Source organism: Schistocerca gregaria, chromosome X (genome assembly GCF_023897955.1).
Source record: "Schistocerca gregaria isolate iqSchGreg1 chromosome X, iqSchGreg1.2, whole genome shotgun sequence".
NCBI classification, from domain to species: domain Eukaryota; kingdom Metazoa; phylum Arthropoda; class Insecta; order Orthoptera; family Acrididae; genus Schistocerca; species Schistocerca gregaria.
Window position 1 is genome coordinate 819,825,437 of NC_064931.1, and position 26,578 is coordinate 819,852,014.

The window sequence follows — 26,578 nt, forward strand, 5'->3', positions numbered from 1 at the left end:
CGCCTAGAGCCGCTCGGCCACTGCGGCCAGCGTCATTACTACTACGACCTTCGTTATCGACTTGTTGAGAAACAGACTGGTTGTATTCAATTCACGTAAAGCGAATTACACATTCTTGACAACCCAAAACCGTTTACATTCCTTTTTTTCGGTACCCCCTGATTGTCACACCACGTCGTTGTACACGTATAATGATTTCAAAGGCCGGCCGGAGTGGTCTAGCGGTTCTAGGCGCTACAGTCTGGAACCGAGTGACCACTACGGTCGCAGATTCGAATCCTGCCTCGGGCGTGGATGTGTGTGATGTCCTTAGGTTAGTTAGGTTTAAGTAGTTCTAAGTTCTATTGGACTAATGACCACAGCAGTTAAGTCCCATAGTGCTCAGAGCAAGCCAGTGATTTCAATTCTCTGGTCGTCTCGTTGCCTTTCTCTGGCCGCCCCGTCATTGTAGGCAATAAGCTCGGTACGCCGTGTACTGTCGGTTGACTACGTAAACAGAAACGCATATACTATTTATACTACGAACATTAGGTTTTAATAATACAAAAATAAAGTACATGATACAAGAAAATGTCATTAGACTTTTTCGTCAAGCACAACGAGATGTACCATCTGTACAATTTTGGAGCCTTATACCGTTTACACCCTGTATAGATAGACCTTCCTACTTATGGCAAAATTCACATTGGATTCATGAATTGCCCGGTATACAACGAAAGACTGATCCCGTATTTTAATAAAAATCAAAATTCAAATTCAGATAGTAATCAAACGATAAATGGCAGTAATGAATAAAGTGAATAAAATAGAAGAACAATAGGAATCTTTTACGTTGACGTTCCATAATAGCGAAATTACCGATTGATCTAATTTTATATCGCTTATTAATATTATCTCTAAATATTTAAACGATCTTACGTGCTCAAGATGTCTGCCACAAATCTTCTAATGGGATCCCACCTGACTTTATTATCTTGTTACAAGTATTGTGTTCAATTTTTCACATTTAAAGAGAGCTTATAATAAGTGGATATTTTGTCCAAGTCCCTCTGCATTTCACTACGATCATCCGATGACGATACCTTAGGTAGGACTCGTTTTTAATTTCCCGTCCAGCCATCTAGATTTGTTTCTTGTCGTTTGCCTAAATCATTGAAAGTGAATTCCGGGATGGTTCCTTTGACCAGGACAAGGAAATTTCCATGACATCCTTCCCAAATTCTAGCTTTTGCACTCTTCTCATTCTAACAACAGATGAGGTTTTGACGAAAGTGATAGGAGCAGTGGTGATTCGACTAGAGTTCGTGTAGTAGACTCTGTATATTTCGGAGAAGAAATACGCTTTACATCAGATACTGAGATATTTGTAACCACTGTCTGATGTTTTCTACGGTGATATGTTGCTATACTTGGGCACTGGCACACTATAAAGTTGCTGTGCTATGAAGCGTTAGTGGGCGGTAGGCTTCTAATCCTGAGAGCGCTGTGCTGGGGGTCGCGCACGTGTGCTGCCTCGCGCATCAGGGGCTCCCAAGTTCTGTCACAGCACGTGGGCCAAGTTCGCGCGATTAACCATTCGTTAAAAGTCTTACAAAATTTTAATTAGACTTAAATTTCGGTGTCTCTCCATGGCTTAGTGGTAGCTTTCAAGTTTTAAGAGGAGTGATTACGAGTTCCCGGTGGGCACCAAATTATATGGTCGCAAGGAGCGCTGAGGTATTCTCACATTGCTCCTGCCGCTTATATAATCGTCGCTAGCAGCATCTTTTTTAGGTGGTGTTTTTGGAGTGGAAGAACAGGTTGGTGATTCACCGTTCCACGGGAACAAAAGCAAGTGGTTTTCATATCAGGAACAGGGAGACTAAAAAAAGGTGTTTAATTCTCTCCTGAAAATAAAAAAGTTATTGGAATATTGTGTGACTCCGAAACCCGTAGCGGTTACGTTCGTCAGCATCTAGTATTTTAAGCAGCGCTGTCAGGACACTAAGCTGAAAGTGGTTGCCAGAAATTCCAGGGGAACACAACAGGGGACTGTGAGGACTCCAGCACTGTATAGCTGAATGCGTATGTCCCATGTGCTACAGATCTCAGGAGACCAAAGCAGTAGATTTAGCAACCAACGATACATTCCACGTCATTACAAGCTGTCTTCGGCCCACATATTTGCAAAAACCATAATGACTCTCTGTAGCTATTCCTCCTCCTCCTCCTCCTGTCATTCTCACTCACTCACTCACTGGTCATACCGGACTCGAGAATACATTACCGCAGCAACGTATTTTCGCCATCTGTCCCTGTCTTGGGCCATTTCCTTCCATTCACTTTCAACACCTAGGTTCCTCAAATCAGCCTTCACATTGTCCTCCCATCTACGCCTCGGTCTCCCCACGGGACGTTTCCCCTCTAAGTGCCCTACCAGTACTCTGCGCGCTGCCCTGCCCTCATCCATTCGAGCTACGTGACCCGCCCATCACAGCCTACGTGATTTAATAATGCTGATTATGTCAGGGCTTGAATAGAGTTCGTGAACCTCTTAGTTATGCAGTTTTCACAACTCTCCGCTAATGTCATCCCTTTTTACTCCGAAAATTTTCCTCAAAGTTTTGTTTTCAAATACTCGAAACGGCTTTTGATTTTGCACAGTGAGAGTCCAAGTCTCACACCCATACAGCATAACTGGTAGAATAATAGTTTTGTATATTCAAATCTAAGAGAATTAATTTCCAGAAAAGGAAATATCAAAGCAGCTATCGCTTACGTTCATTCTCTGTTTAGTTACCAGCAAACACGTTCATGGTTGAGTCTTCTTAAGGCAGCTGATACACTCACAGCACTACTACAGCAAACGTGGCGTGCTAGAAACCAGAGTATACCTGAAGAAGGACTCCATCATGGCCCCAAAGAAGAATGCTCTACCTGGAAGTCACTCGACTGCATCCATTCTAGTGTCGCAAGGGCCAAAATAAATTTCCAGAGATGATATGTCAACGTGGAGTGTGCGTTTTGTGAATAAGGTCTTGAGCAAACCTCACTCCACTTACTGTAATATCTCAACTGCCGAGGTCTCGTGCACTATAAAGGACTTAACACAAGTTACGATCAGTGCATTTAAATTGGCCAGTTCCTGTTGTACAGTTGTTTCAGTTTTGTAGTGTCTATATTTCGCCCATTTTTTGTATGTTGTTTGTTTCAGACACGATAAATAAATAAATCATTAGCATAAACATCAACATTGTTGTTTTCAGTAAAATTTGGCAAGTTTACGGATGGGTTCAAACAAAAGATCGTAACATTTGCCCCCGTGCACGACACATATGTTCATAAGCTATGCAACTCAGAGATGTAAACTATAAGACAGACTTTACTCTTCATTTTGCGAAGAAAGACTCAACGGGGTACTCCATATGTTTGGGTCAGCTTAACACATTCCTAGACCAAATTTCAGACGCAGTGTCCAGGAAAGCTTGAGGGCAAGAGATGCAGAAACAGCAGTGGTACTGATTAATGTGGTCTGTGCCTGCGCACCGACGGAACCCTCCATGCAGGAGTGATCCGCGACGTTACGTGACAGCATTTCACATCGGACTGGCTACGTTCCAATAGATCAACAGTACGTACCCCGCAACCAGGAAGCCCAAAGGACAAAGGTGCAAATAAACACTACTGTACTTGAATTTCTCCATGTTGTATGGAATTTTTTGAGGTCAGCGACTATATTACAATACTTACAAAATAATTTTCGGCTTCAGCCACTATTATTTAACAGTATTTATTAGCACGACGCGTTTCAGTAGCATTCTGCCGTCATCAGCTGCTTTACAGTTAGTTGCACATTAATTTTTGTTTTAGAGTCCTTTGAAATGTGATGAGGTCTATTTGCTTGATGTGTGAGTGAGGTTATGTACTGGAATCACTCTTTCTGGACGAGGACAAAATCCGGTGTGGAAGCAGTTAAAGACATCCAACACCTATAGATCATATATAATTAAATTTTCCTAGAGACGTATGAATTTCAGCTTTATCTACGATAATGATGAATTAAAATTTGTGCCGCTTCCGGGAATTGGACCCAGATCTTCTGTTCACTAGGCAGGTGATTAATAGCTAAGCAGAAGACCCGGATTCAAGTCCCATCCGTGGCACAAATTTTAAATTATTTCTTCAGCCTCTATCATTATCGCACATTCAACGTCATCACAAGCTCGGCCGTTATGTCACCACTGACATTTTCTTTGGCAGCTTGTGCTTAAATCCTACTTGCACATGAGAAACCCAAAATTTACATCCCGTTCCATCCCGGTTCTCTGAGCCTTCTACGTAGAGGATCGTCGCCTGTGAGTATTTAGCTCGGAGCTCGCGCAATGCGTAGCTTGAAATTCTTGAATAAACTGGCAGATCAAATCCGACATCAGGATTAACAACATTACAGAAGTAACTTTGTTCAATCATGAGAAGTTGTCGTGCTGCCTCCATATATTCCCCTTCTAGTGGAGGTAGGTTCTTAAACAACTAATTATGAGACGTGTGGCATATTACAGAAAGTTTCTGAATGCAGGACAACAAGGCGTCCTCTGAACAATTGAGCGTTTTTAATTAGGCATTTTATGGCTAAATGTTCGCGCTGCAAGTGTAGGGGTGGTTCATTACTTTCAATGGTTCAAATGGCTCTGAGCACTATGGGACTTAACATCTGTGGTCATCAGTCCCCTAGAACTTAGAACTACTTAAACCTAACTAACCTAGGGACATCACACACATCCATGCCCAAGGCAGGATTCGAACCTGCGACCGTAGAAGTCGCGCGGTTCCCTACTGTAGCGCCTAAAACCGATCGGCTACTCCTGTTGGCTTCATTACTTTCCACAAGTAACGCATTTCTTGGGGTTGACTTCATCGCACAATAACATAGTCTAAGCACTTTGTGTTGTACCTTATTAAATTTTAGTAGTAATATGTTCGTCGCCGAGTCGTAGTCCAGATGTGACCATACTAGGCCACGATGCGTGTTCATACAGGCGTTGTAGTCTGCAACCTGTTACGTCTACCACTACTCTTAACAAGTTAATGTTTCAAATTTTTCTGCTACTAGCTTTTTGTGTGCTGTCCATCGCACTTTACATTCGATGTATAGACCAAAGTATTTCATCACTGGCTTCACCTGGAGTACGTATGCTCCTAGCGTCAGAGACGTAGAAGTTTGCGTCCGGTGGTCTAGTGTATATGCTCGCAACAGACTATTTGTGTGCAATGGATTGTCCGTTTTCCTTCATCCAGTGGCTGAGACACATCGCTGCGTCGGATTTATACTGTCCTTCTACCGGGCAGTCGCTTGTAGTGTAGCTATACCAGTCATTAGCGTATTACAGCGTGTTGATGTTGCTGTTGAAAATGGTGAAAATATTAATGTGTAGATACTTGTATTAAACACTGGAGACAGAACTGGTCCTTGTGGGATTCCCTTACACGTCTTCCTTGGTCTCACGTTTTTATAACCAACCTTGATAGAAATTTCTCTGTTATTAAGCAGAAGAATAAGGTTGGGAATGAAGTTAAGAGGGCTACTGCGCTGCTCCACCCTGTTGGCTAGTAACCAAAGGTTAACTGGATCAACTTTCTCAATATCTGTATCAACCACTTCTTTTTTTTTTTTTTTTTTTTGCCAAGACAAAGCTGTATATCTGTAATAATCTATAAGATATATATGATAACAAATCAACTGCGAGTTTTCCCATCTTTAAAACTGGAATAACTAGCGCTCTCTTCAGGCCGGAGGGTAAACCCTACTGGAATTACTTAAAATTTTGCAGAGGTGAATTTTTCCTTGCCGGTCAAATTATACAGCGTGACGTACTTGTGCCAACTGACAGCGCGCAGTTCAGTTCGTTTACTGTTACACGTTCATCCAAGAAATGTAAACCTGCTTCAGTTTTATTACGAGCCCGCATCTCGTGGTCGTGCGGTAGCATTCTCGCTTCCCATGCCCGGGTTCCCGGGTTCGATTCCCGGCGGGGTCAGGGATTTTCTCTGCCTCGTGATGGCTGGGTGTTGTGTGATGTCCTTAGGTTAGTTAGGTTTATGTAGTTCTAGGGGACTGATAACCTAAGATGTTAAGTCCCATAGCGCGCAGAGCCGTTTTCTTTTTTTTTTTTTTTTTTTTTACGAGCGAGGTCTAGTTGCGCGGCGTAGCCGAGCGGTTTGAGGCTCCTTGCCACGGTGCGCGCGGGGTTCCCGCGTCGGAGGTTCCAGTCCTCCCTTGGGCACGGGTGTGTGTGTTGTCCTTAGTATAAGTTAGATTAAATAGTGTGCAAGCCTAGGGACCGATGACTTTAGCAGTTTGGTCCCGCAGGAACTTATCACAAGTTTCCAAATCTTTCCAGCCAGGTCCACAGTCAGCTGTAAAACATAGTAGAAACAGTTCCATCGCAGTAATTAGCAAAGTCATGAAGCTGGGCGTCTGTATCTGAACCTTTCTGATATATTCAATTTTTTCGACACGGGCGAAATAGGTGTCCTTGCAATTAAACTCCCACAAAATTTCTTCCACATATCTCTTGCCTTTTCTTTAAAAGTCTTCTCACTTTTGCCTGGTTTCTATGGAAATTAATATATTAAGAAATAATTTAAAAATTTTGTTTATGATTCAGTATCATCTGTAGAATGTTTCAGAACAGCTGCAAGTTTGTGTCAGACCGGGACTCGAACCTGGTTTCCCACTTGTCGCGAGTGGTCGCCTTAGCCACTGTTTTAAATTATGATAGCCATATTTCTCGCTTTGAGCAAGCGGTCTCCTTAACTGATTTTTTTAACAGAAACTAATACACACATTTGTTTCTGGGATTTTTTCCCACTGTACAATAACGAAAAATAGTTAAAAAGAGGAACACATCAAAGTTTATTTTGCACAGTGCGTTGACTGTGATAAGAAAAAATAACATGACGTACTATAATGAAAACAAGGAAAAGACCGCCCACACGGCGGAACCAACAAAAGACCACATACCCGTTGTTGTATGCAATTAGTTACAATTTGATTCCTTTGTCATGCAGGCGCGGTCGGAGCACGTTGTCTCGAAGAAAAATGCTATATGTCCCTATCATGGGCCCTGTATTAAGATTTAGATACAGTGAAGTTACCTTCTCATCCTGGCACAGTCCAATTACGGGGAGAGTCCAAGATAATAGTGCCCAAAAATTAGCATATTATTGTCGACAGTGCGAGTAGCGCTGAAGACGAGTAAACGGTTCCTGTAAAAAGCCGGAATATCTAGAATACTCTTATCACTCTCGTAGAACGAATAAGATAGCGACATTCCTTTGATCCATATCATGGCATTAGTTCTAGGGAAAAACGTCTCATCCGGGAATAGAAGCGACTGTAGGGCCACTGCGTGTAGGTTCACGTGAAGAAGAAGGGTAAGCATTTTTCTTGTCAACGGCCACACCTCCGCAAAAGATCCGCACTTCAGGTGAAGTACACCCGTATCGAGCAGACGATTCTGTTTGCAGAATGTAGAGTCGACCATATTAACGGTATGGAGCCGTTTCTGCGTCATATGTTTTTGTTTAACCAACAGATAAAAGTTCACCCTGGCGTCCGGGTCGAGGAGAGTCTGATGTACTGAATGTCAAACCAAGGATCAAGCTATAGCAAGCTGATGGTATTCCATCACATTCCGAGTATATCCTGTCATCATCAGTCGGTAAACATCACGTGCAGTGGGGCCCTGGTGCTCAGAAGATCAGTGTGGATGTAGTCGAATAAAATTTCTTGACGTGTTGGAACCATAACGAAATATGCGCCACTTCAGTGGGTGGTAGTCGGAAGAGAGGAGGCAGCTCTTTGATTAGGGAGTCAGGTGGAACATGTGCTGCATCACTGTAAGAGTTACAGAGGCGAGTGAGTGTGCCGGGGCTTACCCCAGTTCTCTACAACCAGCAGCACGTCATCGTGCTTAACATACAAAGGCCAGCACCATATCTAAGAGTGAAATTAAAAATTAAAATAAATTTACCAAACTTCGTTAGTGTATGCTTCGGTATATTAATGTGAACACTGTTAAGGTCTCAGAATGATCAAATGAATATTTGGACAAAATATACTACTTGAAAAAAATAAGTGGTGCTGAATAATAGGACTACAAAGCTACAAACTGTTCAGAATGTGCAAATGTATGTCATAATTAAAAGTTACAAGTATCAACTTGATTAGAGCATTATTTTGGGCAAAATCGGCGTTTTTACGAAAAATTGAAGGCGTTAAATATTAGACTTAGAATGATAAAAACTCGCATTTAGCCTCAGTTTGATGCAAAAATATTGAATAGGTGTACCAATAACCTACCTCTATTAGTTTTAAGTTATTTACTAAAAACCAAATTTGGAAAAAGCGTCTTTATCCAAGATAGATTCAGTATCATTTATATTTGAAATAAAAAGTTATAATTACAGCTCTCCTTTACATGTATACTATAATGCATCTGTACCAAGTTTGAGGACTGAATTGTAAATAACCATGATTACAAGGAATCTTAATGAGGCAGTTCAGAGGTCATGATCTATTATTGGTTCCATTCTAAAATCTCTAACCAACAAGGTTTAAATGCAGTAGAGCTAAAAGTTCTTAAGTAATTAAACGAAACTTAACTCTATTTATATAAAAATTAAGAAGTCTCTAAATTGTTAAAGGACAGAGCTATTAATTAATACATGTTCAAGAAAGGAGCCATTTACGTGCTGCTACCTGTGTCTATTGATGTTGATAGCATATGTTCCGTTTGGCGATCCGTTGAGCCCATATACAGTACAAATACAGCCAGAGAGGCAGTAAGGACAGACACGTGACACCGAGATATCAATCTATTGGCGTCAGTCAGTGCCTTGGATGATGTCAGAGGTGAACACACTTAAATGCGTTTTCGGTAAAAGTAGGAAATGAACTCGCAAGGTCTGTACACCATCCTGGATTGCTTAGATTTCATTTGTGTGACGCTCGCAATAATGACAAAACCACGTGGTACGTGGCGAGATTAATTTTCCACTTTTATGGTAAACAACTTTTGTTGACTGGATATCAGGGTGATAGACAATTTTACTTGGAAATATATGACATACCGACAGTTCGCCTAAAAATGATGGAGACGCATTCCATCGAAACGTTGCTACGAGACAATGATGCTACTCGGCTGACAACCCGTGAAGACTTCATATATGAAATTCGCCGAGAAAGCCTGAACTCGCAAATTTTACTTGGAACTTCCCATAGAGGTCGTCTCTGAACTTTTAATACTGTCGTTTCCGTTAAGGATATTATTATTATTATTATTATTATTGGGGATGTCATTGTATTTCGTTCGTGTGAACTTTTGCAGAGTATATCACTCATTTAAAACTCAAAACCTTTATTTATAGTCATAGTTCCTGATCCCGCTGAGAAAAGAGTAAGTAGGAACATTTTCCTTCAGTGAGCACCAAAGAGTAATGTGGACTTGCAGACTAGAAATTATGGTCAGTATGTTCTCCACCGCTTTCTGACTGACTGCAACAATAGTTTTCAGACTCTTGTAAATGATGAAGCTAAGTGTAAAGCACGCACAGACCATTTAAGTGCCTATTATAACGAAGTAACGACCATTTTGATTATTTACCAACCGCCCCACATATGGTTTTAACTGGCCGGGAACTGAACTGCGAAAGTGATCGGTACAAAACAGGGATCTCGGTAGGCACTAACACAATACTGAAGTGAAATATACCGAAACTAGTACGAGGACAGTATTAAGACTTTCTGGCGAGTATGGAAACTAAATTGTGATTGTCAGCCACAGTAACCTTGAACGTAAACAAAGGAGATAAGAAGATGACACAACATCGCGGCTACCATCGGTGCTGAGGTTACAAGAAGACATGGACCTGCAAGTTACCTGCAAGCCATTGTGCCCAAGGCACCCCCCCCCCCCCTCCTCCACCCTGCAACCCCTCAGGAGCTACTGCAGTAGACGATATCCACCGCCATCCGCACCGCCATAGCTGCTGCTGCTGCCTGCATTCATCGGAACGCATCGCACCATGTTTGCTGGTTCGTTGCGCCGGCGTCGCTCGTTGAGGTCAAACAATTATGATAAGTCAAGAATAGTCAAAGTATTTGTTAATTGCTTCTAACAGGCTATTAAAAATGGACTCTAATGATGATGATGTTAAAGTTAAGATGGAACCAGTTTCTGACGATGAATCCTCAGAATTCGAAATTGAAATTAACGAGTATGGTTCTGTCAGAGTAATAAATCCAAAATCTGAAAGTGATTTGTCCAAAGTAGAATCGGAGGTAAATTTTAAAGTTACTTCGGAGTTAGAACCAATTTATGATGATGATTTCATTGAAGTTGAAGCATAAAAAGGAAAAGTACATTTAACAGAGTTACCAGATAAGGAAACTGAGTTCAGTATCTCTGAAATTCAACCGAGTCAGGGAGTGCTAGAAACTGCTTTAAAACCGGTTGAAAAGTCAAGTGACAATTCAGAGACACCAAACTGGATGCAGCTACTGTTTTCTAAACTTGATTCACATCATAAAGATCTGAACTATAAGATGGAATCCAAAAGTAAACAGTTAAATAATAAGATTGAATTAAGTAGTAATTAATTAAAGGAAAGTAATGAAGAAGTAAAGGATAGTAGAAAGGAAAGTAATGAAGAAGTAAAGGATAGTAGAAAAGGACTAAAGAATGAACTGGCCTCAAAACTGAACAGCTTAAATTATAAAATTGATTCTAACAACTAGCTAATTAAATTGCATCCTATTTTCAAAACCGAAAGTGCTGAAGTTGGTAAAGATTTCAAAGCGCTGATGATCTTATGGAAGTGAAGTGGTCGGAAAGAAGAGGCAACGAATACAGACTTTGCTCTAGTCACTTTCAGGAAGTAAACAATAAAGTAAACGCTTGTCAGAAGGATATTAACAAAGAGAAACATGACTGTGTGAATTATTTATATTGCTAAAAAAAATTCTGAGAGAGTGGTAGCAGTAGAACCACAAGTAGAAGAACTAAACACCAGTATTATTTACATAAAAAATAGGTAAATCTCCGGTAGTTCTTATAATACTACTGTACAGCAATTTGCTTCAGCTGATGCCGTTTTCATCGGATGTCGTCAATTTTTACGTTTTGATCCAACAAACAAATTCACGCCTTAGAGTTTTGGAAAAATTTTGAGGATGTTTCACCAAATGCACGGTCAGAACGTGAGAAATTTTCTTTCGTAAGAACGCATTACGTCAGCGATGGTCAGCTGACGTAATGATTAAAAGTAAAACTCTTTCTGAATTTAAAACCTCATTTCTTAATGAGTACTGGGATTAGAAGGTAAGTCGCCTTGGTACTGGCAGAAAAGAATAGTTCCCGCACCTATAGATAATATGGATAGAGCCTTCGAGTATCTGGAGCGAGTGGAGAGAGTAGCTTCTGCTGAGGACCAGGTAGAGAATTACAGCAGGTGCTCCAACAGTCATACACACAACCAAAATAACGACAATGGGAATATGTGTATTAGAGGCATAGACGTTCAGCGTACACGATCCAATTATTGTGGTCAATGCCGTGGAAGAGCAAGAGGAGGTAGACAACCACAGCGCTTTCGCAATAATTATTACAACGAAGGTAGAAATATAAATAACGTACCGTTGAGACAAGACGAAGAAACACAATAGGCCGCGTGTGGGAAACTAAGTCCCGTCTATGAGGAAACTGACGCTCACTAGGCGGAAGCAGTAGCATAGCCAGTAACAAAAACGCAGACCACAGTTAGCACACGCAAACCGATAACAGGGATGATAGAATACGAACACACAGTAACAGTAATGTGCTGAATCACTCTCATTATCTAGTTTTAGCATTTTGGACACATTAGAAGCATCGGACAAGAAGGAGAAAGAAAATGCTACCGATAATAGGGAAGAACAAATTAACTGACATCTCACAAATTGTAAAAGCAGACGGCAGTATTATAGATAGCAATTTTGCGCAGGGTCGCAGTTGCTCAGAGATAGAGAGTAGCTTATCTGATGTGCAGCATACGAAATCAGACGCAGTCGTCAAGTTCTTTGCTTTAAAACTTGTGGGCAGGTTGGAAAAGACAGCTGCTGATGTAGAGATTGATGACCCTGTGAATCTAAGCAACTAAACAAAACAACATTGACTGGAGACAGATTGAAAAAGATTTATTAAAAGACTTTCTGGAGTAACCTGTTCAAACTAGAATAACTCACCCACTTATAAAAACTAACATCTCAGGAATAACAGTGCGTTGCCTCCTTGATAGTGGCAGCGAATGAAGTGCTCTGTCCCAAGCATTTTTGATTCTATTCCTAGTAAGAACGTGTTAACTGTCATGAAAGTTAGTGGTTGAAGAATAATAGGTGCTATTGGAAAAGTTTCTAAACCAGTACAGCAGGAAGCTTTGATACGAATTAGTATAGGTAACACAATAATAAATCATTCTTATTAAATCATGTTCACGTTAAGTGTCGAAATATTGACTGGTATAGACCTTTTAATTAAATATCAAGGAAAGGTTGACTTTGATCAGAGCCACGTAGTGTTAATTTTACCAGATTGTCAAGTGATTACGGAAACTCTCATTGGAAATTATGTGGACAGTATTAATGAAGCATGGGAACTCCCAGTTAGGATAACGACTGATTTCGGGAATAATGTGCACGATGTTAATGTGGAAGAAAACTGTATCCCAGAAGAAACAGATCAAGGACCAGTCACGGTAATAGATAAGCCTCATGCAAATGCATACCGATTTTAATGTCGAAAAAGTAAGAGAGAAGTAGGACAACGAAACGTTGTAGGTCTGAAGTCTTTCAAAATTGACAGTAAGTTGATTCTGTAGGCAGTCTGCCACCCTTTGGCAGATGGAACCAGTTTCTGACGATGAATCCTCAGAATTCGAAATTGAAATTAACGAGTATGGTTCTGTCAGAGTAATAAATCCAAAATCTGAAAGTGATTTGTCCAAAGTAGAATCGGAGGTAAATTTTAAAGTTACTTCGGAGTTAGAACCAATTTATGATGATGATTTCATTGAAGTTGAAGCATAAAAAGGAAAAGTACATTTAACAGAGTTACCAGATAAGGAAACTGAGTTCAGTATCTCTGAAATTCAACCGAGTCAGGGAGTGCTAGAAACTGCTTTAAAACTGGTTGAAAAGTCAAGTGACAATTCAGAGACACCAAACTGGATGCAGCTACTGTTTTCTAAACTTGATTCACATCATAAAGATCTGAACTATAAGATGGAATCCAAAAGTAAACAGTTAAATAATAAGATTGAATTAAGTAGTAATTAATTAAAGGAAAGTAATGAAGAAGTAAAGGATAGTAGAAAGGAAAGTAATGAAGAAGTAAAGGATAGTAGAAAAGGACTAAAGAATGAACTGGCCTCAAAACTGAACAGCTTAAATTATAAAATTGATTCTAACAACCAGCTAATTAAATTGCATCCTATTTTCAAAACCGAAAGTGCTGAAGTTGGTAAAGATTTCAAAGCGCTGATGATCTTATGGAAGTGAAGTGGTCGGAAAGAAGAGACAACGAATACAGACTTTGCTCTAGTCACTTTCAGGAAGTAAACAATAAAGTAAACGCTTGTCAGAAGGATATTAACAAAGAGAAACATGACTGTGTGAATTATTTACATTGCTAAAAAAAATTCTGAGAGAGTGGTAGCAGTAGAACCACAAGTAGAAGAACTAAACACCAGTATTATTTACATAAAAATAGATAAATCTCCGGTAGTTCTTATAATACTACTGTACAGCAATTTGCTTCAGCTGATGCCGTTTTCATCGGATGTCGTCAATTTTTACGTTTTGATCCAACAAACAAATTCACGCCTTAGAGTTTTGGAAAAATTTTGAGGATGTTTCACCAAATGCACGGTCAGAACGTGAGAAATTTTCTTTCGTAAGAACGCATTACGTCAGCGATGGTCAGCTGACGTAATGATTAAAAGTAAAACTCTTTCTGAATTTAAAACCTCATTTCTTAATGAGTACTGGGATTAGAAGGTAAGTCGCCTTGGTACTGGCAGAAAAGAATAGTTCCCGCACCTATAGATAATATGGATAGAGCCTTCGAGTATCTGGAGCGAGTGGAGAGAGTAGCTTCTGCTGAGGACCAGGTAGAGAATTACAGCAGGTGCTCCAACAGTCATACACACAACCAAAATAACGACAATGGGAATGTGTGTATTAGAGGTATAGACGTTCAGCGTACACGATCCAATTATTGTGGTCAATGCCGTGGAAGAGCAAGAGGAGGTAGACAACCACAGCGCTTTCGCAATAATTATTACAACGAAGGTAGAAATATAAATAACGTACCGTTGAGACAAGACGAAGAAACACAATAGGCCGCGTGTGGGAAACTAAGTCCCGTCTATGAGGAAACTGACGCTCACTAGGCGGAAGCAGTAGCATAGCCAGTAACAAAAACGCAGACCACAGTTAGCACACGCAAACCGATAACAGGGATGATAGAATACGAACACACAGTAACAGTAATGTGCTGAATCACTCTCATTATCTAGTTTTAGCATTTTGGACACATTAGAAGCATCGGACAAGAAGGAGAAAGAAAATGCTACCGATAATAGGGAAGAACAAATTAACTGACATCTCACAAATTGTAAAAGCAGACGGCAGTATTATAGATAGCAATTTTGCGCAGGGTCGCAGTTGCTCAGAGATAGAGAGTAGCTTATCTGATGTGCAGCATACGAAATCAGACGCAGTCGTCAAGTTCTTTGCTTTAAAACTTGTGGGCAGGTTGGAAAAGACAGCTGCTGATGTAGAGATTGATGACCCTGTGAATCTAAGCAGCTAAACAAAACAACATTGACTGGAGACAGATTGAAAAAGATTTATTAAAAGACTTTCTGGAGTAACCTGTTCAAACTAGAATAACTCACCCACTTATAAAAACTAACATCTCAGGAATAACAGTGCGTTGCCTCCTTGATAGTGGCAGCGAATGAAGTGCTCTGTCCCAAGCATTTTTGATTCTATTCCTAATAAGAACGAGTTAACTGTCATGAAAGTTAGTGGTTGAAGAATAATAGGTGCTATTGGAAAAGTTTCTAAACAGTACAGCAGGAAGCTTTGATACGAATTAGTATAGGTAACACAATAATAAATCATTCTTATTAAATCATGTTCACGTTGAGTGTCGAAATATTGACTGGTATAGACCTTTTAATTAAATATCAAGGAAAGGTTGACTTTGATCAGAGCCACGTAGTGTTAATTTTACCAGATTGTCAAGTGATTACGGAAACTCTCATTGGAAATTATGTGGACAGTATTAATGAAGCATGGGAACTCCCAGTTAGGATAACGACTGATTTCGGGAATAATGTGCACGATGTTAATGTGGAAGAAAACTGTATCCCAGAAGAAACAGATCAAGGACCAGTCACGGTAATAGATAAGCCTCATGCAAATGCATACCGATTTTAATGTCGAAAAAGTAAGAGAGAAGTAGGACAACGAAACGTTGTAGGTCTGAAGTCTTTCAAAATTGACAGTAAGTTGATTCTGTAGGCAGTCTGCCACCCTTTGGCGGATACACAGTTTGACATACTGTGCGGTCCCAGGTGGATGAAATTTATTTTCCTTTGAAGTTTCATTCTCTTCTTCTGCTCTATCTATAGTAAGTAAGGAATATATACCTTCATGTTGTACATGTGCTACTAGTTTGTAATATCTTCCTAGTAACTGAGAATGATTCCCGAAAATGACTATACCAAATGATGACTTATAAGAGAATATGAGAGATAGTTTGCAATGGTAAATTCTAAATGTTAAAATAACAATGGATAACTTATGAGCATTAGTGATTGAAAAATAACCACTAGAGTAAACCAATAATAAATAATATCCTTAAAAAGAACTAGTAACAACGAAATACAGGTACTTTGCATTAAGATAAGTAACTCAAATAGAAAATTGCTGAAATTTGAAAGAATAAACTCTGCATAAATTAAAAAACTTTCTTGTTGTTCTTTGTAGGTAAGAGAGAGTAATAATATGGTGCCAATAGAGGCAAACCAAAGAGTTTTGATATTAATTGAAGGTGTGTGAAAATGCTGAGAGGACCACACCAAAAATATATGTAAATAATGAGGTTAGTAGAGTGACGAAGACAAAAAGGAGAAAGAACCGTCGTAATATGTAGGACAGTGAAGTACATAGATAAATGAAATAGGGAAGTAGCGGAAATGAAGTCAGTAGGCTGACGTATATGGTGGAATGGCAGAAAACTTGTGTATAATTCCCTCAAGTCTCGCAAAAAGGGTTGAGAAGCGCGTAATATTGCTTAAGGCAGATGCTTAATTAACAGGTGAATATTGACACCTACAGACAACAATACATATAAATGAATGTGTTACGAAATGAAGATTATAGAGTATTGGTGCGTTATAATAAAAACAGCTTTCTAATTATGTGTGTAACAAAGAAAAGTAACTGCTGTCAAACAAATGACTTCTCTAATATACTGTACCAGAATTGAGACATATGAAAATAGAGCTTACAAAGGTTCCCAGAATGAGATTTTCACTCTGCAGCGGAGTGTGCGCTGATATGAAACTTCCTGGTAGATTAAAACTGTGTGCCCGACCGAGACTCGAACTCGGGACCTTTGCCTTTCGCGGGCAAGTGCTCTACCAACTGAGCTACCGAAGCACGACTCACGTCAGGTACTCACAGCTTTACTTCTGCCAGTATCCGTCTCCTACCTTCCAAACCTTACAGAAGCTCTTCTGCGAACCTTGCAGAACTAGCACTCCTGAAAGAAAGGATACTGCGGAGACATGGCTTAGCCACAGCCTGGGGGATGTTTCCAGAATGAGATTTTTCACTCTGCAGCGGAGTGTGCGCTGATATGAAACTTCCTGGTAGATTAAAACTGTGTGCCCGACCGAGACTCGAACTCGGGACCTTTGCCTTTCGCGGGCAAGTGCTCTACCAACTGAGCTACCGAAGCACGACTCACGTCAGGTACTCACAGCTTTACTTCTGCCAGTATCCGTCTCCTACCTTCCAAACCTTACAGAAGCTCTTCTGCGAACCTTGCAGAACTAGCACTCCTGAAAGAAAGGATACTGCGGAGACATGGCTTAGCCACAGCCTGGGGGATGTTTCCAGAATGAGATTTTCACTCTGCAGCGGAGTGTGCGCTGATATGAAACTTCCTGGTAGATTAAAACTGTGTGCCCGACCGAGACTCGAACTCGGGACCTTTGCCTTTCGCGGGCAAGTGCTCTACCAACTGAGCTACCGAAGCACGACTCACGTCAGGTACTCACAGCTTTACTTCTGCCAGTATCCGTCTCCTACCTTCCAAACCTTACAGAAGCTCTTCTGCGAACCTTGCAGAACTAGCACTCCTGAAAGAAAGGATACTGCGGAGACATGGCTTAGCCACAGCCTGGGGGATGTTTCCAGAATGAGATTTTCACTCTGCAGCGGAGTGTGCGCTGATATGAAACTTCCTGGTAGATTAAAACTGTGTGCCCGACCGAGACTCGAACTCGGGACCTTTGCCTTTCGCGGGCAAGTGCTCTACCAACTGAGCTACCGAAGCACGACTCACGTCAGGTACTCACAGCTTTACTTCTGCCAGTATCCGTCTCCTACCTTCCAAACCTTACAGAAGCTCTTCTGCGAACCTTGCAGAACTAGCACTCCTGAAAGAAAGGATACTGCGGAGACATGGCTTAGCCACAGCCTGGGGGATGTTTCCAGAATGAGATTTTCACTCTGCAGCGGAGTGTGCGCTGATATGAAACTTCCTGGTAGATTAAAACTGTGTGCCCGACCGAGACTCGAACTCGGGACCTTTGCCTTTCGCGGGCAAGTGCTCTACCAACTGAGCTACCGAAGCACGACTCACGTCAGGTACTCACAGCTTTACTTCTGCCAGTATCCGTCTCCTACCTTCCAAACCTTACAGAAGCTCTTCTGCGAACCTTGCAGAACTAGCACTCCTGAAAGAAAGGATACTGCGGAGACATGGCTTAGCCATTCTTTCAGGAGTGCTAGTTCTGCAAGGTTCGCAGAAGAGCTTCTGTAAGGTTTGGAAGGTAGGAGACGGATACTGGCAGAAGTAAAGCTGTGAGTACCTGACGTGAGTCGTGCTTCGGTAGCTCAGTTGGTAGAGCACTTGCCCGCGAAAGGCAAAGGTCCCGAGTTCGAGTCTCGGTCGGGCACACAGTTTTAATCTACCAGGAAGTTTCATATCAGCGCACACTCCGCTGCAGAGTGAAAATCTCATTCTGGAAACATCCCCCAGGCTGTGGCTAAGCCATGTCTCCGCAGTATCCTTTCTTTCAGGAGTGCTAGTTCTGCAAGGTTCGCAGAAGAGCTTCTGTAAGGTTTGGAAGGTAGGAGACGGATACTGGCAGAAGTAAAGCTGTGAGTACCTGACGTGAGTCGTGCTTCGGTAGCTCAGTTGGTAGAGCACTTGCCCGCGAAAGGCAAAGGTCCCGAGTTCGAGTCTCGGTCGGGCACACAGTTTTAATCTACCAGGAAGTTTCATATCAGCGCACACTCCGCTGCAGAGTGAAAATCTCATTCTGGAAACATCCCCCAGGCTGTGGCTAAGCCATGTCTCCGCAGTATCCTTTCTTTCAGGAGTGCTAGTTCTGCAAGGTTCGCAGAAGAGCTTCTGTAAGGTTTGGAAGGTAGGAGACGGATACTGGCAGAAGTAAAGCTGTGAGTACCTGACGTGAGTCGTGCTTCGGTAGCTCAGTTGGTAGAGCACTTGCCCGCGAAAGGCAAAGGTGCCGAGTTCGAGTCTCGGTCGGGCACACAGTTTTAATCTACCAGGAAGTTTCATATCAGCGCACACTCCGCTGCAGAGTGAAAATCTCATTCTGGAAACATCCCCCAGGCTGTGGCTAAGCCATGTCTCCGCAGTATCCTTTCTTTCAGGAGTGCTAGTTCTGCAAGGTTCGCAGAAGAGCTTCTGTAAGGTTTGGAAGGTAGGAGACGGATACTGGCAGAAGTAAAGCTGTGAGTACCTGACGTGAGTCGTGCTTCGGTAGCTCAGTTGGTAGAGCACTTGCCCGCGAAAGGCAAAGGTCCCGAGTTCGAGTCTCGGTCGGGCACACAGTTTTAATCTACCAGGAAGTTTCATATCAGCGCACACTCCGCTGCAGAGTGAAAATCTCATTCTGGAAACATCCCCCAGGCTGTGGCTAAGCCATGTCTCCGCAGTATCCTTTCTTTCAGGAGTGCTAGTTCTGCAAGGTTCGCAGAAGAGCTTCTGTAAGGTTTGGAAGGTAGGAGACGGATACTGGCAGAAGTAAAGCTGTGAGTACCTGACGTGAGTCGTGCTTCGGTAGCTCAGTTGGTAGAGCACTTGCCCGCGAAAGGCAAAGGTCCCGAGTTCGAGTCTCGGTCGGGCACACAGTTTTAATCTACCAGGAAGTTTCATATCAGCGCACACTCCGCTGCAGAGTGAAAATCTCATTCTGGAAACATCCCCCAGGCTGTGGCTAAGCCATGTCTCCGCAGTATCCTTTCTTTCAGGAGTGCTAGTTCTGCAAGGTTCGCAGAAGAGCTTCTGTAAGGTTTGGAAGGTAGGAGACGGATACTGGCAGAAGTAAAGCTGTGAGTACCTGACGTGAGTCGTGCTTCGGTAGCTCAGTTGGTAGAGCACTTGCCCGCGAAAGGCAAAGGTCCCGAGTTCGAGTCTCGGTCGGGCACACAGTTTTAATCTACCAGGAAGTTTCATATCAGCGCACACTCCGCTGCAGAGTGAAAATCTCATTCTGGAAACATCCCCCAGGCTGTGGCTAAGCCATGTCTCCGCAGTATCCTTTCTTTCAGGAGTGCTAGTTCTGCAAGGTTCGCAGAAGAGCTTCTGTAAGGTTTGGAAGGTAGGAGACGGATACTGGCAGAAGTAAAGCTGTGAGTACCTGACGTGAGTCGTGCTTCGGTAGCTCAGTTGGTAGAGCACTTGCCCGCGAAAGGCAAAGGTCCCGAGTTCGAGTCTCGGTCGGGCACACAGTTTTAATCTACCAGGAAGTTTCATATCAGCGCACACTCCGCTGCAGAGTGAAAATCTCATTCTGGAAACATCCCCCAGGCTGTGGCTAAGCCATGTCTCCGCAGTATCCTTTCTTTCAGGAGTGCTAGTTCTGCAAGGTTCGCAGAAGAGCTTCTGTAAGGTTTGGAAGGTAGGAGACGGATACTGGCAGAAGTAAAGCTGTGAGTACCTGACGTGAGTCGTGCTTCGGTAGCTCAGTTGGTAGAGCACTTGCCCGCGAAAGGCAAAGGTCCCGAGTTCGAGTCTCGGTCGGGCACACAGTTTTAATCTACCAGGAAGATTCTTACAAAGGTTACTCGATTGTCTAAGTGAAGCAACATCTAAGGTAATGAAGTAAATTGCAAAATAGCTGAAAATGTGATTATTTTAAAAACCTATGTTGATTTTCATAACATAGTACCGTTGGTTAAAAAGAATTGCGAAGTTCGCTATTCAAGCTTAATAATCACATGACCAGTAAAGTGAGCTAGAGTAACGTCACGATTTTATGAAGCTGCGTATTACCAATAATCAATTTTTAAAACCTTAATAATAGTTATTCAAATAAAAAAAAATTAAAAAGAAAATTATTTCTCATAACTTCTCGGTTGTTTACTTAAATTATAGGAGGAAAACAGAGTAAAGAATGGGTTTCGTCCTCCTTTAGATATAAGTTGAGAACAGAGACTTAGGCTACGTCATCTGTTTCTCAGGGTATGGAGAATGAAGGACCCCTATCACATTGACTCCTCCCCCTTCCCTTTTTGTAACCGAGTGTCGAGAAGAACATAAGGGAGGTGGTTGGAGAATGCAGTCACCCATATCTCTGCATAGAACGTTGCCGCCGTAAGTCCTGGGAAGACGTAGTCACTGTCAAGGTGGCTCATCGAGTTGCTGGTGACATAAACGAATCCTTGTCAGTCACTGTATCTGCGTCTGCAGGTATGCACAAGGTGCATCACGTTTACCAGCTGGTTTAATTCACGACTTGCGGTGAAGTACGGAATTAGGTTCTTCAGAGATACTAAAAGTTGAAGTCGCTTCTGGGGACGATGATGTCGTAGTGGCCCCCAAATAATGGCCATTCTTCCATATGAAACTATGCCCACTCTCCTTGTTTATCAGTACTAGAGAGAGCGTTAAACATTGACGATCCTGACGCCCTCAAATGTGAAAGCGAAGCCCTGAGACAATTCGAGGTAAATCACGTCGTCCACCTTAATACATTCCTTCCGAAGTATGGCCATCTCACAGTCATTATCCGTGCATCCCGTATGGTAGATGTCATACCTGTAAATAGGAGGAAGCAGAATGAGGCGAGCCTCCTACAGGAGGGCCACATCAAGATCCACTGGCCTCAACATGTTGTGCAACATCTGGAGTTTAAGCCGTCTATTGATGCTTTTGAGATTGATAGTGCTTATCTGATAAACATGCCATGAAATGCTGACATGAGAGGGGTTCATGTGAGTATAAAGAGTCATAGGGGCCCAAAACGGCTTCACCATTGGCAGTACACCCCCTCCCCTAATTTCATCGTCGGTTAGGATTCATGGAGTGGCGCCGCTATAGCTGCCATAGTCGCCCCGTCATGCAGTCCTTAACTGACGTCGTCAGACCACAGCAATGCTCTGGGTCAGTAATCGTTCCATTGAGAGAGACACTGTGTCCAAAGCGGTCGGTGTTGCAAACGCCATAGAGTCGTGGTTTGGTTCTGGTTGCCGTCCTACATCCATAGGCACGTCGCTGCTTGTGTGCATCATTCATGTCACCCCATAGTGGGGCCAGACTGGTGGTTCTATGGCTGTATCGTCCTGCATATAAACATCTGTGTTGGAGAGTTCATCTTATTTCTGAGATAGCGTCTGGCAAGAGTCCAAAGGAGCCAACCAACGTTTCTTCCACTTCTTCGTAGACCTTTGTTTATGCACACGAGTACTGGTGTCCAAAGATACCAGAGATTCCTGACTGTCTGGGACAAAAGCGTCAGTTGTCACAGCCATGGAAGCGACTTCCATCCACATCGCCTGTGTCACCTAATTGTCTCATTATGAAGGCGTAACTGTGAGGGGATCAGTCGACGATTTCGTTCCTTCTGTGTCATCCTGCTGCTGCTCTGGAGACGATGATGATCATGATGTTTGTCTTGTAAGAACTGCTCGATTTCCATTGCTTTCCGTCTTGCATACTCATTCGAGAAACTGGACTTCAGTGTCGATTTTCGGTATGGATAGTTCATTCATCTTCTATCGCAATTTAGTGCATGGAAACGGCTGAGGTACAAAACAATTCCATTCATGCGCTATCATGGCAAGGACATAAACAGGATGTCTATCCCATTCCACTGCCGAAGGCAGATTGTACCTTTTCAGCTATCTGAGCACACTTGCAGGGGCATCTCAAACTTCCATCTGTCCTGGTGTCAACATTTCCCAGTGGTCACACTATAATACCATGATTCCCACAAAGATTGAGACACTTCTTCAATCGTCATGTTGCCCTGCTATGGCGTGAAATACTGTACTGTAGAGCAGTATCTGTGTTGGACTGTATAATCTGAAGGATGGACCTGTATCGACAATTAAAGGTGCATTTCAATTAAAAAATGATTCGCAAATTGCAATTATGGCTTTAGAATACTTCAGAAAAAATGAAAATTTGCGCCAGACTTAGACTTGACCCTGGATTTCCCATTTGTTGCGAGCAGTCACATTAACCACTCCAGTTATCCAAACACGCTTCCAGAAGTGACCTACACCTCCATTTGTCCTGGTGTCTACTAGGGAATGTAGACACGAGGATAAATGGAAGTTTAGGCCACTCCTTGAAGCATGCTCAGATAACAGAAGTAGTAGTCTGTCTCTGGCATTAAAGTGGTGTGGACAGAATTGCTTACATTTTCGCTGCAGTACTCGCTTTTGAGGTGTTTACACGCTTCAGCAGCCTTCCCATAAGTTTCTTTCTAAGTAAATGGCGAGTTCCTATCGGAAATCGACCCATAAATTCAGAACCTCGACGAAATATACACATCCCAATGCGCTGGAACTAGAACGATTTCTTCAAGACAATGTGAAGATCCACTGTAAGTATCTAGCTCAAATCCTCATCTCATTTATGAACAGCGTGGGTTATGTTAAATTAGTGCCTGGTGCTGCATGTGACATCATTTTAGAGAAGACAAGGGGTGGGCTCAGGTTTAGACATTCAGATGGCCACATTGGTCTTGTCTTAGGACTATCTGCATATCTGAACTTCTGTTCGAAGTGCCAGCAGGCGATGTGGTGTCTGCACTCAGGTTCTATGGAATGGTTCACAGCCATGTTCTACAAAAGTGGGAATGGTTCACCACCTACAATGCACTGAATGGACTGTGACAGATACGCACTTACCTCAGTAATCAAGTTTCATCCTATCTCTACATCATGGGATGCATAGCAATCATAATATTTGTCGCCTAGCCGAAGACCTCACGCTGGGGAAAAGAGAGCCACATTCACTCAGATAATCTGCCGCGACAGATTTCCCAGCTCCAACCTATGGATCTGATGCCGTCCATCACCCTGAAATCATTACCTCTCATATATTTAGTGACGCTCCAGACAGATCCCAGTTAGTTACATGAACTTGACCACCAGCAACCAGCAGGATTTTTCAAAAACGCTGATGTCAAGACGGGTCATGGAGGGCCAACCGACAGCTAACACAGTGTCCCCTCCCATACCACTGACACCTGAAGGAGTTGAAGAAATGCCCCATGCTAGGTTGGAAGGTTATGCGATGGTTATGCCCATGGCCGCATTTGTGGGTGGACATTGCGGTTCTCTCCAGTCGTAAGACACAAAGACACTCTCAGAAACAGTGGTCCTTAAAGAAGCATAAGAAGTGAAGGATGAAATCGGCTGATGAATCCATGACACAGTCGACCCACCAGGGAATCTCTCACCACCGCGATGAGCCTTCAGTGGACGCATCTACACCAGACTGCAATGCTTGTTCTTCTACCGGGCTGGCCACCGACTTGCTCATGTCTGACATGCAACCGTTGATTACCGACCAACATGACGAACGGCGCTCTGTGTCCTGCGATGTGTCTCCACAGTCACTACATTCCATTGGGGAGGCGTTTAAAAACTGTGCCACTCATCCAATGGCATGGGTGGATGATATTGTCCCACAACCTTCGACCCAGGATGCAAAGGCGATTGTTGCCTTTTTAGCATAGAAATGATAGAATGTTTTTGGTAGTGAAGTGGTGGTTCGATGTGGTTGATCTGCTGTTATGACTACACTCCTCCCCATGTTGTTGTGAACATCTCGCTGCCTGTGGACCAGCTGCTAATCTACAAGATCGCCTCATTCAATCTCAGCGTGATTGTCACATGTATCAAAGTGCAACTGCTCTGCGATACGCTCATTGTGGTGGACATGGATGTTGCACTAATGCAGGAAGTTCGACTGGACTCCTTACCAGACTTATACAGGTTTACTGGTTACCTTACCCTGCTGCTGCAGGATGGAGTGGAACGTCTGTCCTTGTGCGATATGGAATAGAGGTAAACAACGTCATGTACGTGCCACTGGCTCGAGGAGTGGCCTTCAATGTGCAGGGAATCTAAGTTATTAATGTCAATGCCCCTGCTAGGTCAGATAAAATGCGGAACCTGTCACAGATTTATGTAGAAAAAATTTCGCTATGACATCATCATTATTGGTGGAGACTTTAATAGGGTGGCATATCAGAAAGATCAACAACCTACATACACTCCATGCCCCAGAGTGTGTATCTTGGTTACAACACCTGCGTCTTTCTGATATCTGGGTGGTGTTACATGATAATCGCTTTGGTTTTACTTATGTGACCAGCCTCTGAACTTGCGATGGCAATTTAGCAGTGGAGTGTTGGCCCACAGTTTTCTTGGACCATAGTGTATATATCTGCACAGCAAATTTCCAGAGGCAAAGAGTATGGAGAAGTTAGTGATTATGGAAACTGAATGTGCTACTCCTATAGGATCAGAAATGAAGGCAACTAATCGCGAGTCTGTGGGCCTCATGTGAATGTCGATCACTGAGGTATCATTCGATGCTTTGATGGTGGCTCTGATGTGTCAAACCAGATTTATGAAATGCGCTGCTTACTTACGGTATGGTCAGATTGGTCTGGCACTGACAAATGACGAACTTCTGTTATATGCTTCTCCAAGAACTTATGGCTCTCCTGCCATCCCCAGATCGCCAAGGAGAGATCCGTCATGGAGAAGCAAAGATTCTCACCCTTACCCACCATATGCTTGAAAGTGTCATGGTTTGGATGAGATGCCAGGACAGGACCAAAGAACCTCATTCTATGCATCACATTATCTCTGAACAACGACAATGAAGAAGAACACCTGTACACACTCCGGATCTCCTAGATGGTTGCAGGGTGATGACCCAAGTGGACGTCACACACGAATTCATTAACTATTATCGCCGATGATGCGGCCTTGACAGCAGTCCTCCAGACGCTCACTGCCACAATAAACCTTTTGGAGGAGATCACGAGCGATGATGTTGCGAATGCCCTTTCCAAGTGGGCAGTTAATAATTCACCAGGCCCAGATGGTTTTCCGTTGAAATTCTACTGAACCTTTAGGGATCTGATGGCCTTGCAGTGGAAGGAGATGTACAAAGAGTGGCTGCCATTAGCAGTCCTCATACCACTGACTTTCTTCGACAATTTCATTATTCCAGCGTCCAGACAGCTGTGGGGACATTGATTGACCATTATTGCCCGATCACCCTCCTCAGCTGTGATTTCAGGACTTCACCTGAATCTTGGGGACGTGTCTTAATTGAGTATTGTGCCTAGTTACTTCATACAAACAAACGTCTTTTGGTGGGGTGAGGGGCTGGGGGTGGAAGACAGTAATATACAGACGGCCTTAGTGACTATCAAGATGTTTCACTCTTGTGTTGGCCAGTTACTTGTGCAGTGCCCTGGTCTCCAAAGACTTTGATTATGCATTTGATAAATTGAGCCACTCTTTCGTGGCTGCCGTGATGGATCGTTTGACCATCTCTGCCACCTTCACCCACGTGACTATGTGCATTGTTCTTGGTGCCTTGTCGTGTGTGATGGTTAATGGAAGGGTGGAAAGACACATCCCAACTCATATTCCATCCGACAGTGCTGTCTCATCTCAATCATCCTCTATGCAATAGCGACTGAGCCGCTTCTGTGTAGGCTGAAACAACATCTTTTGAGGATCATGCTGAAAGGACACAGTTTCCAATGCCACACTTACACCGATGACCTAGTATTTTCTGCATATTCTGAAGGGGAGATCTAGATGGCGATAGAACGTATCTAGATGTATGGGAACTCAGTAGGCAGTAACATGAACTTGGTGAAGTCATGTGCCACGCAAATCAGCAGAGGGCTCCGGTCGGAGAGTGTGGCTCACAGTGAATAATGGATACACCTCGATGTTGGGCATTGC

General features: G+C 42.7%; 7 non-coding genes across 7 annotated transcripts; all 7 read left to right on the plus strand.

Moving 5' to 3' along the window:
• The first annotated feature begins 18,199 nt into the window (after window positions 1–18,199).
• On the plus strand, window positions 18,200–18,274 carry Trnas-cga (transfer RNA serine (anticodon CGA)). The gene has a single exon. It is a non-coding gene; the product is annotated as a tRNA-Ser (tRNA).
• A 225-nt stretch (window positions 18,275–18,499) lies between these two features.
• On the plus strand, window positions 18,500–18,574 carry Trnas-cga (transfer RNA serine (anticodon CGA)). The gene has a single exon. It is a non-coding gene; the product is annotated as a tRNA-Ser (tRNA).
• Window positions 18,575–19,099: 525 nt separating this feature from the next.
• Window positions 19,100–19,174, plus strand: Trnas-cga (transfer RNA serine (anticodon CGA)). The gene has a single exon. It is a non-coding gene; the product is annotated as a tRNA-Ser (tRNA).
• Window positions 19,175–19,399: 225 nt separating this feature from the next.
• Window positions 19,400–19,474, plus strand: Trnas-cga (transfer RNA serine (anticodon CGA)). The gene has a single exon. It is a non-coding gene; the product is annotated as a tRNA-Ser (tRNA).
• A 225-nt stretch (window positions 19,475–19,699) lies between these two features.
• Window positions 19,700–19,774, plus strand: Trnas-cga (transfer RNA serine (anticodon CGA)). The gene has a single exon. It is a non-coding gene; the product is annotated as a tRNA-Ser (tRNA).
• A 225-nt stretch (window positions 19,775–19,999) lies between these two features.
• Trnas-cga (transfer RNA serine (anticodon CGA)) lies at window positions 20,000–20,074 on the plus strand. The gene has a single exon. It is a non-coding gene; the product is annotated as a tRNA-Ser (tRNA).
• Window positions 20,075–20,299: 225 nt separating this feature from the next.
• Window positions 20,300–20,374, plus strand: Trnas-cga (transfer RNA serine (anticodon CGA)). Its single transcript has one exon. It is a non-coding gene; the product is annotated as a tRNA-Ser (tRNA).
• The last annotated feature ends 6,204 nt before the right edge of the window (window positions 20,375–26,578 follow it).